A 10,096-nucleotide genomic window follows, 5' to 3' on the forward strand; every position below is an offset into this window, starting at 1 on the left:
TACAGCGACAGATTATGGAGGTTTGAGGGCGGAGCAGAATGCCCCTTTTTTTTCTGTTTAAACTCGCTTCTGGCTCTCTGCCCTCGCCCTAGCTCCTTCCGCGTTTGACGTAGAAAAAATAAAAATAAAAACGATGTTGATATATCAGCCATCAGCAACAGTGTTTACTTTTGGCCCCTTTACAGGTCTACTTCGCTTCAGTTCATATGAAAATACTGTGGGCTACTTTTCCTTGAACACATTTTTATAGCTTTGACCTTTTTTAAGGTCATGAGCCTAAAAATTCCTCCCAGCCACGACATTAAAATGTTTTTACTCATTTAAGCATTATAGATCGATGGTGTTCAGTAAAATAAACGGCATTCTCCATGATGAGTGCCACTCTGGCCATGTATGGAGGACCAAAGCGTCAAAATAATAATTAAAAAAAAAAATCAGAAAATGTATAAATGCCCTTGCTGGATGAGCCTAATATCCAGTTAAATCAAACAACTATAGAAAATATGTATCTGTATATTTTTAATTAATTAAAAATAATTATTTTTTATTATGTTTTATTTATTTCTTAAATTAATGTTATTTATTTTAACTGTCATAAACAGGATGTGACAAGTGATAATAATAACAACTGCACTGCATTCAAACATTCACCGGTCTTTAATCCGGTCTTTAAATGATGACTTATGAACCCTGCTTCTGAGTCCAAACTACTCTTCGTTTATTAAGGCTGTTGTGTTTTTAACATGTTTTAAAGCTTTGTATCTTCTTCTATTTAATCTGAACAAGCCCCTAAAAACAGTCGGTGATCACTGTCGGCCTCTCTCGGTTTTCATTACCACTGTTTTTTTTAAAGCTCAGTTTTTAAAACCTTACGATGTAACTACAGCTCAGCCCATGCAGCAGTATGTTAATGACTGTGTTGCCACCACATAGCCCTACAAACGCCACTGCTGTTTAGTTTCCTGTCTTCATTTATGTCGGAAGTGATAGCAGAGCTGTACATTTAAAATTTTCAGAAATCCCTCAAAAAGAACATGGTATATTATTTAATCTTAAAAATTTGGGGGGAGTCCTCCCACGTACCATTAGAGGGAACCCATGTGGTACACATACCACAGTTTGAGAACCACTGCTTTATTAGATTTATTGGCACTGCAAATTTTGCTAAATTTTATTCAGTATACTGGGGGCAGTGATATAAGAGAGAGACTTCAGCTACAAAAGCTCACATAGTCACATTGTTTTTTTAGCTAAATGACACATTGTTTTCTAATCCATGTCTAATTCGCCTTTTTTTTTTCCTGTCACTTGTGCTGCTGCAACAAGTTCATTTCCCCAGTGTGAGTTTAAATAAAGTCCATGTCTATGTCTAAATCAACATGGTTACATAAATAAAAGTGCAAGGAAATATTTCTCTACACCACAAAGTTGACTGAAATAACCACGGGATGAGTGGTGACCTAAAAACCACAGGTGACAGGAACTTTGGGAAGATTTGGTCAAACAGAAAGCAATAACCTTGTTGCGTCTCACTTTTTGGCCCATTTGCAACAGGGAAACATATGTATACGTAAAATTCAAATTCTACCTGATTGAACAAAATGTTCTGTGATGACTGGTTGATATTACAAAGACATTCTGTTACCAAAAAAAGAGAGATGTCTCTCCAAGATTCTGTTTTGGATTAAATCCTTTCTTTTTCTCATCTCCTTTGGAACACTTTAAAAGTTCCAAAATATTATCCTCTGGCACAAATTGGAGCAGTGTAGCAACCATTCAGATTTATTAGCTCTTTAGACCTGACCCTGCCACTGATGATCCTCACATGCTTTTTCTTTGAGTTAACTCAATAAATACACATTTTGTGTGCAGCCCCAAATCCACGCCTTGAGGTGGTTCGCATAGATCAGCAACTTCAATCTATTTCCATCATATGACCACTGGAATGCAAAACTCTGTCCACACATTATTAAAAAAAAAGTCAAATGCATTTCACAGCTGACCACACAATTTATCTATATTTTTCAAGATATATAGAGATACATTTTGTGCTAAAATAAACTTGCAAAACAAACAAGACAAACAAGACAATCATCATATTGGGTCTTCAAGCTTGTGCATTATACAAACAGATGATGATGATAGAACATGTTTATGTACTATGACTGTAAAAGCTCTTCATTTATATTAGTGAAGTTTTCTGCCTTAAAGGGTTTCTATTGTGCTAATTATCAAGTTAATCTCTGCTCAAAGTTTATCTTACACTGTTTGAAACAAGGTGTTTTAGCACCTTTTACTTTAAGGCCACCCTCCCTTTAAGACAGATTTTCTTCTAATTGCCTAACCCGGGCAAAAAGAAGGTTTGAATACACACAAAAAAAATTTAATATCTGACTTTACATAAATTAATTACATGTTAATTTTCCATGTAATTTCGTAACATAAGTACAATTTAAAATGTAAAATTTAATGGAATTTGATCGAATGAAATTGAATAATACTCGATTAAAATGCATTCAGTTTATACCAACCATATTTCTCTTTATGATTGATTATTGAAATACATAAACCCTTGATAGTGTGTATTTCAGTTGCAGTTTACTCTAAATCATTGCTTCATGTTTTTCAAAGGCAAAGAATAGTTCTTTGACGTGCAGAAGGTGGGAGGGTCTTCCGTGCACAAGGCCAGAGCTCTACGTTTGAGGTGACCAAACTGAGAAAATATTACAGAAAATAAAAAAAGCATGATAAGTCTGCTGCACATTACAATTTGAGTCCACCTGTTCAATTTGCTCCAAGGCTGCAAGTGGTGGGACAGTGAATACCAGTGAATACCAACACAGCCCATTAAAACTGTTTTGTTTTTTTAAGTAAACCAAATGTGTTTAATTTCAAGGTCCCGACCATGTAAAGCTCTTACTTATAGGTATGTACACTGAGAAGTCAAGGAGGACATGAACCAAGTGTGTTTGTGTTTTGCTTTGAGCATCATTGCAGAACAACAAATTCTTCATATATATACACACACACATATGTGTGTATATATATATATATATATATATATATATATATATATATATAGACATGCACGCACACACACACACATACATATATACATATATATATATATATAAAAGCTGAACTAAAAGCACTGAAGGGGTTAATTACTTCATGCCCTCTTGCATAACGTGGATACGCACGCAGGCACCCACACACACACTGCTGCCACAAGCCTCCTCAGCAAAGAGCCACTGCAAGTCAGGATGCCTGTTTCTTTACCGAAATAAATCCTTCCACATCTGCAGAGCGTTAATTAAACCTCAGGAACGCCAGAACCCGTAAGGAGATCAGGTGAATAGAGAGGCCAGTGTTTCCTCAAAGTTATTTGGGGTTCTCATCCATTCCTCACCCAGGAACCGTTACCACGGCATGAGGCTGCAGTACAAGGTGGGGCTGGATCGCTAGATATTGATTTGACTGATTATGACATGTTTGAATTTGCCAGTAAATCATGTTATTTAGGGCTAATGTTATGGTATCTCCAACAATGCCAAAACCTTTACAGTGTTTAAATGTCACACATGCAGTATACTCACTCCTACACAGGGCCCAAAACCTATTTGAAAAATGAAAATGAAAACATGGTTGTTATCCACATTTTGGAGCCTTTTAATAAACATGAAAAATTAGGGTAATCTATGCAGCTCACACTTGCATCCATATGATAACAGAACTATGCTCTTACTATAGACAGACCATCATGCCAGGCTGTTCTGAGACTCTGCAGTTTAGTTTGCCCAACCACGGGGACTCCATCCTCAGCAAAATGAATGATCTTAGAGAAGAACATCGCTTTTGTGACATCACGCTCATCTTGGGCAGGCCACAGGACTCTACTGTCCATCCTCTCCAGTTCCAAGGTCACAGAGTGGTGCTTGCAGCATCCTCAGACTTCCTGCGTGATCAGTTCCTGCTTCACAAAGGCCGATCAGAGCTGAGTGTGGCTGTTGTTTCCAACGTGAAGGTTGCCAAGACACTACTCCTGTCCTGCTACACAGGGTTCCTAGAGGTGCAAGATCTAGTGTTTCTGTAATCACAGAGCTGAATATGGCCATATATCAAAAGTCTTTTGAGCTGAGGTGTTTGTTTTACTGTATAATCATTCATTTCTGTACTATAATGAAAGGTTCTAGATATAGTTTTATAATAGATCCATATTTAAAGTGAACAAGAGGAATATTATTTTAAAGGGGAACCTATTGTACAAATTTTTCAATCCATATTTTTATTCTTACATTCTATTATAGTAGCTCTGCATGACTCACGGTCTCAGAAGCTCACAAAGAAGTATAATAAGTCCTCTTTTTCTTACGGTTGGTGCTGTTTCTTTAATATTCATTGTTGCTTCATCCATTGCTGGTATGCAGGTCCCTCAGAGAGAACTTGTGAGCTACTTGACTGCAGCCAGTGTACTCCAGATGAGCCAGGTGGTGGAGAAGTGTGTCCAGGCTATTTCACAGTACCTCAGTCCCACCACGCCTTTCTTGAATCTGACTAGACTCTCAGAGGAGAAGGAAACCCAGCAGCTCAGCAGCAGGTGGCTTGGTTCCAGCTTTGATAATCCAAAGGAAAGGGATGCAGCCCTGCCCGACGCTATCATCCACAAAACAAATAGCAAGGAAGTTGGAACAGTCGTGGTAAACCCCAGGTTGACAGCCGGCCAAGAAGCCAAGGTGGATACTATAGGACTGAGAGAACCCAGAGAAGCCAAAATCGACTTATCTCAAGATGCAGAATGTTGCCTTGACATGCTGAAGTTGGGCAAAGAAGGAGATGCTCTGCCATGTTACACAAGCAACCCATTATCTCATGCTCCTCACACTGCAGGTAATCCACACCCTTCTGCAGTTTTACATGACCTAATGTCTTCCACAGCCACCATGATCAGTTCTGCAGCTGACACAGAACTGGTAAATAGTTCCAAAAACCAACACGAACAAGATGTTAAAGATTCACCAAAAGAGGAAAAGAAGTACATGCCAAAGGCAAATCAACTGCAACAAAGTGGAAAGCTAGGGAACTCTAGTCTTTTTTGCCACCCTAAAACACCTCTGTCCAAGATTCATTTTGCTGCAGATAACTCGGATACAGTAGTGTTCCAAAAGCCATACCTATGCAGAAAGTGTGACAAAGTCTTTCAGCACTTTGAGAGCTATGTGGGCCACCTGAAGGAACACAGACAGTATTTCTGTTTGGTCTGTGGAAAAGTCTTTTCTCAGAAGAATAATCTGACTCACATTGGTATCCACACTGGTTTTAAGCCTTTCAGATGCCCTCTGTGCCACATGACATTTACCCAGAAGGCCATGCTGCAACACCACTTCAATCTCCATACATGGGAGGAAGCCCCTTGAGTATACATTGTTGTGCTTACAGCACCAAATGCCAGGCCTCTGGTGCCACCTAAGGGAGAGTTATGGCAACAGTTAGCTGCAAAATGTGAGTTTGCCATTAAAATAGAAGATTTAGCATAGTTATTTAATTATTGCTTACGACCTGGAGGTCCAAAAATTAAATGAAGAAATACATACATCACAATAGAAAATGTTGTTAAATGCACAAAAATACAATTGAAACTAATTGCACGGTTGCACAAATTATAGTTACTTATATTTTTCATTGTTATTGTTATTATGTTTTTATTTATTTATTTTTTATCTCTGTCCATTATTATTATCTTCCCTGCTCATTTACAACCCCAATTCCAAAAAAGTTAGAATGCTGTGGAAAATGCAACCAAAAGCAGAATGCAATTATTTAAAAAACAAAACAGGTTTTTTGTTTGTAGAAACACAAAGAAGGCCCAGGACTGTCAAGTAGCTAGAAGCCAATTAGACAACAATGGGGCAGCATCTCTCTCTTAAAAGTTAATCAACTAGTTTCCTCAGTTCCCAAATGTTTATGGGCTGTTTTTAAAAAGAAGAGGGGGCTCTACACAGCAGTAAATATGACCCTCTCCCTAACTGTTTTGAGATGAATTCACTGCCATCCAATTCAAAATGTCCTCGGGCATTTTCTCAGTTTAAACATTATGATATGATATGTTTTCTGCATTCTATGGTGAATACAATGTGGGTTTCTGGAAAATGCAAATCATTGCATTCTGCCTTTTATTGCAACAAAATTATTCAATTGCAACAAACTGAAGAGCAAACTTGGAGCAAATAAAAGTCTTTACTGTTCTGAAAAACATGAGTAGAGTGAGCTCACAGAAAAGCAACTGCTTCACCATTTGACCCTCTAGAAATTGTGTACAGCTCACTGAGCATGACTCGGCAAGTGGGTTTCCATGCTCTCTCACTCCATCCCTTCCCTACACATGTCTGCTTTTATCCCTCAGCTATCCTTTTGGCCCAGAAATGTCATTGTCACTCATCTTACTGAATGGAACACTAGCCAGTGGGCGCCTCAGATGCCACTGGCACTGTGTGCAGACAAACAGTGAATGCATGGCTTTGGTGTAGGTATTCAGTTTAGAAATTCATGCAAATGTGCGTTTGTGTGTGACCAAGGAAGACAGAGAATGTACATAAATATAGCTGAAGATAAAATTAAGCAAGCATTGATCTACCTATTTGCACTTGCATAAAGCAACTTAGTCCGAAAAAACATCAACATAAAGAAGTAATCTTGTGAGTTATAGGTCAAAAACAGAAAGCGAACATAAGGAAAACATCTTAAAGTGTAATAACATGAATAGTCATGTGATTGTTTCACTGAGAAGGGATTGAAATTCTCTTCAACAGCAATCAGTGCTGCTTCCATGAACTAGGTCAGAATTTATACAGGCATGTGTGTTTGCACACACCACTGCACACATAAATAAAATCCATGTATGTAAGGTTTTGGAGCACATCCATTATGGATGAGATGCTAAGAGAGAAACAGCAGGGAGGATGAAGACAACGAGGAAGATGGATGAGTAGTGGCAGAGATATTGATGGAGAGTAATTATATTAAGGAAAAGTAGCTTCTTTGGTCTTATAATTAAAATTATACAGGATCCATATGTGGCTCAAGAGTTGGGAGTTTGCCTTGTAATCGGAAGGTTGCCCGTTCGAGCCCCGTCCTTGGGCAAGACACTTCACTCGTTGCCTACTGGTAGTGGTCAGAGGGCCCGGTGGCACCAGTGTCCAGCAGCCTCGCCTCTGTCAGTGCGCCCCAGGGTGGCTGTGGCTACAATGTAGCTTGCCATCACCAGTGTGGGAATGGGTGGATGACTGGATATGTAAAGCGCTTTGGGGTCCTTAGGACTAGTAAAGCACTATACAAATATAGGCCATTTACATATCCAAGACTGACTTGGGAAAAAATGGTTTTTATATTCCTGTGCCCACATTATGACCAGATGTCAAGTTAAGCTACAAGGAAAGAGCAATAAAAAGCATCGAGGAAGCGTCTAGCACTTTAGAATGGCAATGGCAATGTTTACCATGTTAACTGTTTTTGCAGTTACTTACATACTTGGAAAATCTGTTGCAGATTACAGAAAAATATGATTTCTGGATATAATTCATCATCTGGGGATGATTTGGATATTTGTACCACGATGAATTAGATGCAGATTCAATAGATGTCAAAAAAATTCACAACAAACTCAAAGGATCATGATCATGCCAGAGGATCATGAAAACTGGATTTGGATTCCATATCCTGGAGACAATAAATGTTTGCTTGTGTATTTGATTATGGACCATTCCTAGAGTTAATAGGGTTGATTTTTGCATAGGAAAATATTATATTAAATAAATATTTAATATAATATCTGAATGAGATTATGTTGTTGGAGTAATTGGCAGGACCGTAGCCAAGAAAGCAGAGAAAGAGCAAGGGGGAATGACATGCAGAAAATAGTTGAACCCAGTGGCCTTTCAGCATGTGGGTCACCTGCCTAGTCAAGTAAGCTACTGTGTAGCAGCACCCTGTGAATGGTGTACTTTGCACTAAAATACACCTTTAACAAAACTTTACCCTTTTTCTAAAGCTTCATATGAGTTTGAACATGCTTATATGAAGCTTTGTTTTCATGTAGTACTGAATAAGGTGGCATTGTGCTGTGACAGAACTGGGGAGAAAGAGCCGAGAGGAAGAGATAGAATGTTCACCGTATTCTGAGGTAGGATTATGGCTTAAGTGCATTTGATTACAGCTGTATCAAAACTGACCTCACTGTGAACACAGTTTCAATACGGAGGAGCTGTTTTGTGTGTGTCAACAGAAAACTGGGAGAAATAAGTAGATATTGCTTTCATCAGACTTGGACTCGCCTCTGTGCTGCTCGGTGAGGCATGTGATATCGCATTCGTTATTTTACTGCAGAGACCAAGGAAATGTGTGCTTTGTCTGATAGACTCTAGTTTGTTCATGTAAACTATGTGTCTTTCTCACACATAAAAGTCTGCCATGCTTTGACTGACAGCTTTTCAGTTGTATTTTCTTCCCTTAAGTATTATTATTAAAGAACACTGCATACATTTTCATTTCTATGTCAGTGACACCAAACTTTATTTATACAATTGTGCCTTCTGTGGCTTCAAATGACACAATTCAAATAAAATTGTAGCTATAAAAGCTTTGATGTGAAATTTTGTACTTCTAATTTCAGTTTTGGACCGAAATCTCAAAAATATTTTGTATTATAAGATACTTATTCTTGCCTCCAGCAACACTGTGGGGAATTTTTGACCAAGATATGTCCTTTAACTCATCCATTACACAAATATTCAGGTAGCTTCCTTCATCTGCGCAATAACACTAAGATTATAACCATCCTGTTTGTGATGCTGGAAAACATTTGTTACCTCTGCTGGACTATTGTAAGTTATTATCAGGCTGTTTTGAAAGTTTTCTAAAAAGCCTTCAGTTGACCCAAAATGCCACAGTGAGAGTACTAACACAGACTTGTGTGAGGTAATATTTCTTCTTTGTTAGATTATCTTTATTGGCTCCCTGTTAAATTCAGAATTGAATTAGAAAACCTTCTCATAAACAAAAGTCTTGAGTGAAATCCTAAACACGTCCTAGTAATATATTATCCCAACAGAGCTCTTCACTCTCAGACTACAGACTTACTTGTGGTTCCTAAAGTTTCTAAATGCAGAATGAGAAGCAGAGCCTTCAGCTATCAGGACCCTTTACTATGAAACCAGCTCCCAGTTTGGGTTCAGGGCGCAGACATCCTCTCTACTAATCTACTCTCTAGATTAGGTTTAAAACTTTCCTTATTGATAAATTGTGTAGTTATGATTGCAACAGGTAACACAGATGCCATTATTACATATTATGAATGGTTGTCTTCTTTATTGTTGCTCTGTGGTTACCCCTACAAAAGTCTGATGCCTGCAGCGGCATCCTGTTGAAAGGGAGTTCTTCCTCCACACTGCCCCCAAGTGGTTGCTCACAGAGGTTTTTCTCTAATTCTGTAGGATCCTTACCTTACAGTATGATGAACTCTGAGAAGGCTGTTTCTGTGAACTCGTGCTATAAAAATAAGGTAAATTGGCAACAAGTCAATAACATGACCGAAGGGTGGCTGGTTCTTCTATTAGAAATAGCATGAGGAGTTGAGTCATTTGCGAAGGGCAAAAAGTAGACCCCCTCTCCTTTACATCGAAGGGCCACTTGAGATGGTTTAGGCATCTGACCACGATGCCCCCTGGGCACCTCCTGGGCGGGGTGTTGCAGACATGTCCCACTGTGAGGAAGCCCCATGGCAGACCCATGACATGCTGGAGAGATTACATCTCTCAACTGGCCTGAGTGGATATAAAGCCATTTTTTATTTTACCTTTCACTTTCTGAAGTCTTTGTGGTCATGCAAAGTCCTGCAAATCTCAAAATAAAAAAACAGCCGAATTTTATCTTCTTATAGTTGAAAGAACCCTAACTGAGACTTAAACTGTAGAATACATTCAAAACTATCATGTTACTATTATCCTGAAAACTGTGGCAGTTACTGTTTGTTTTATTATGGTTCAAATTGAATGTAAGGTGTTAAACATTATGTTGTTCCTTTATTGTGGTTTATATAAAAAAA

At 38.5% G+C, this 10,096-nt stretch overlaps 1 pseudogene; it reads left to right on the plus strand.

Moving 5' to 3' along the window:
• The first annotated feature begins 3,760 nt into the window (after nt 1-3,760).
• LOC146628805 (zinc finger and BTB domain-containing protein 26-like) lies at nt 3,761-5,490 on the plus strand (annotated as a pseudogene).
• Nucleotides 5,491-10,096: the final 4,606 nt, after the last annotated feature.

This window comes from Diplotaxodon limnothrissa, linkage group LG7, assembly GCF_057381915.1.
Source record: "Diplotaxodon limnothrissa isolate DT_005_m linkage group LG7, D_limnothrissa_male_GT1.1, whole genome shotgun sequence".
Taxonomy (NCBI): Eukaryota; Metazoa; Chordata; class Actinopteri; order Cichliformes; family Cichlidae; genus Diplotaxodon; species Diplotaxodon limnothrissa.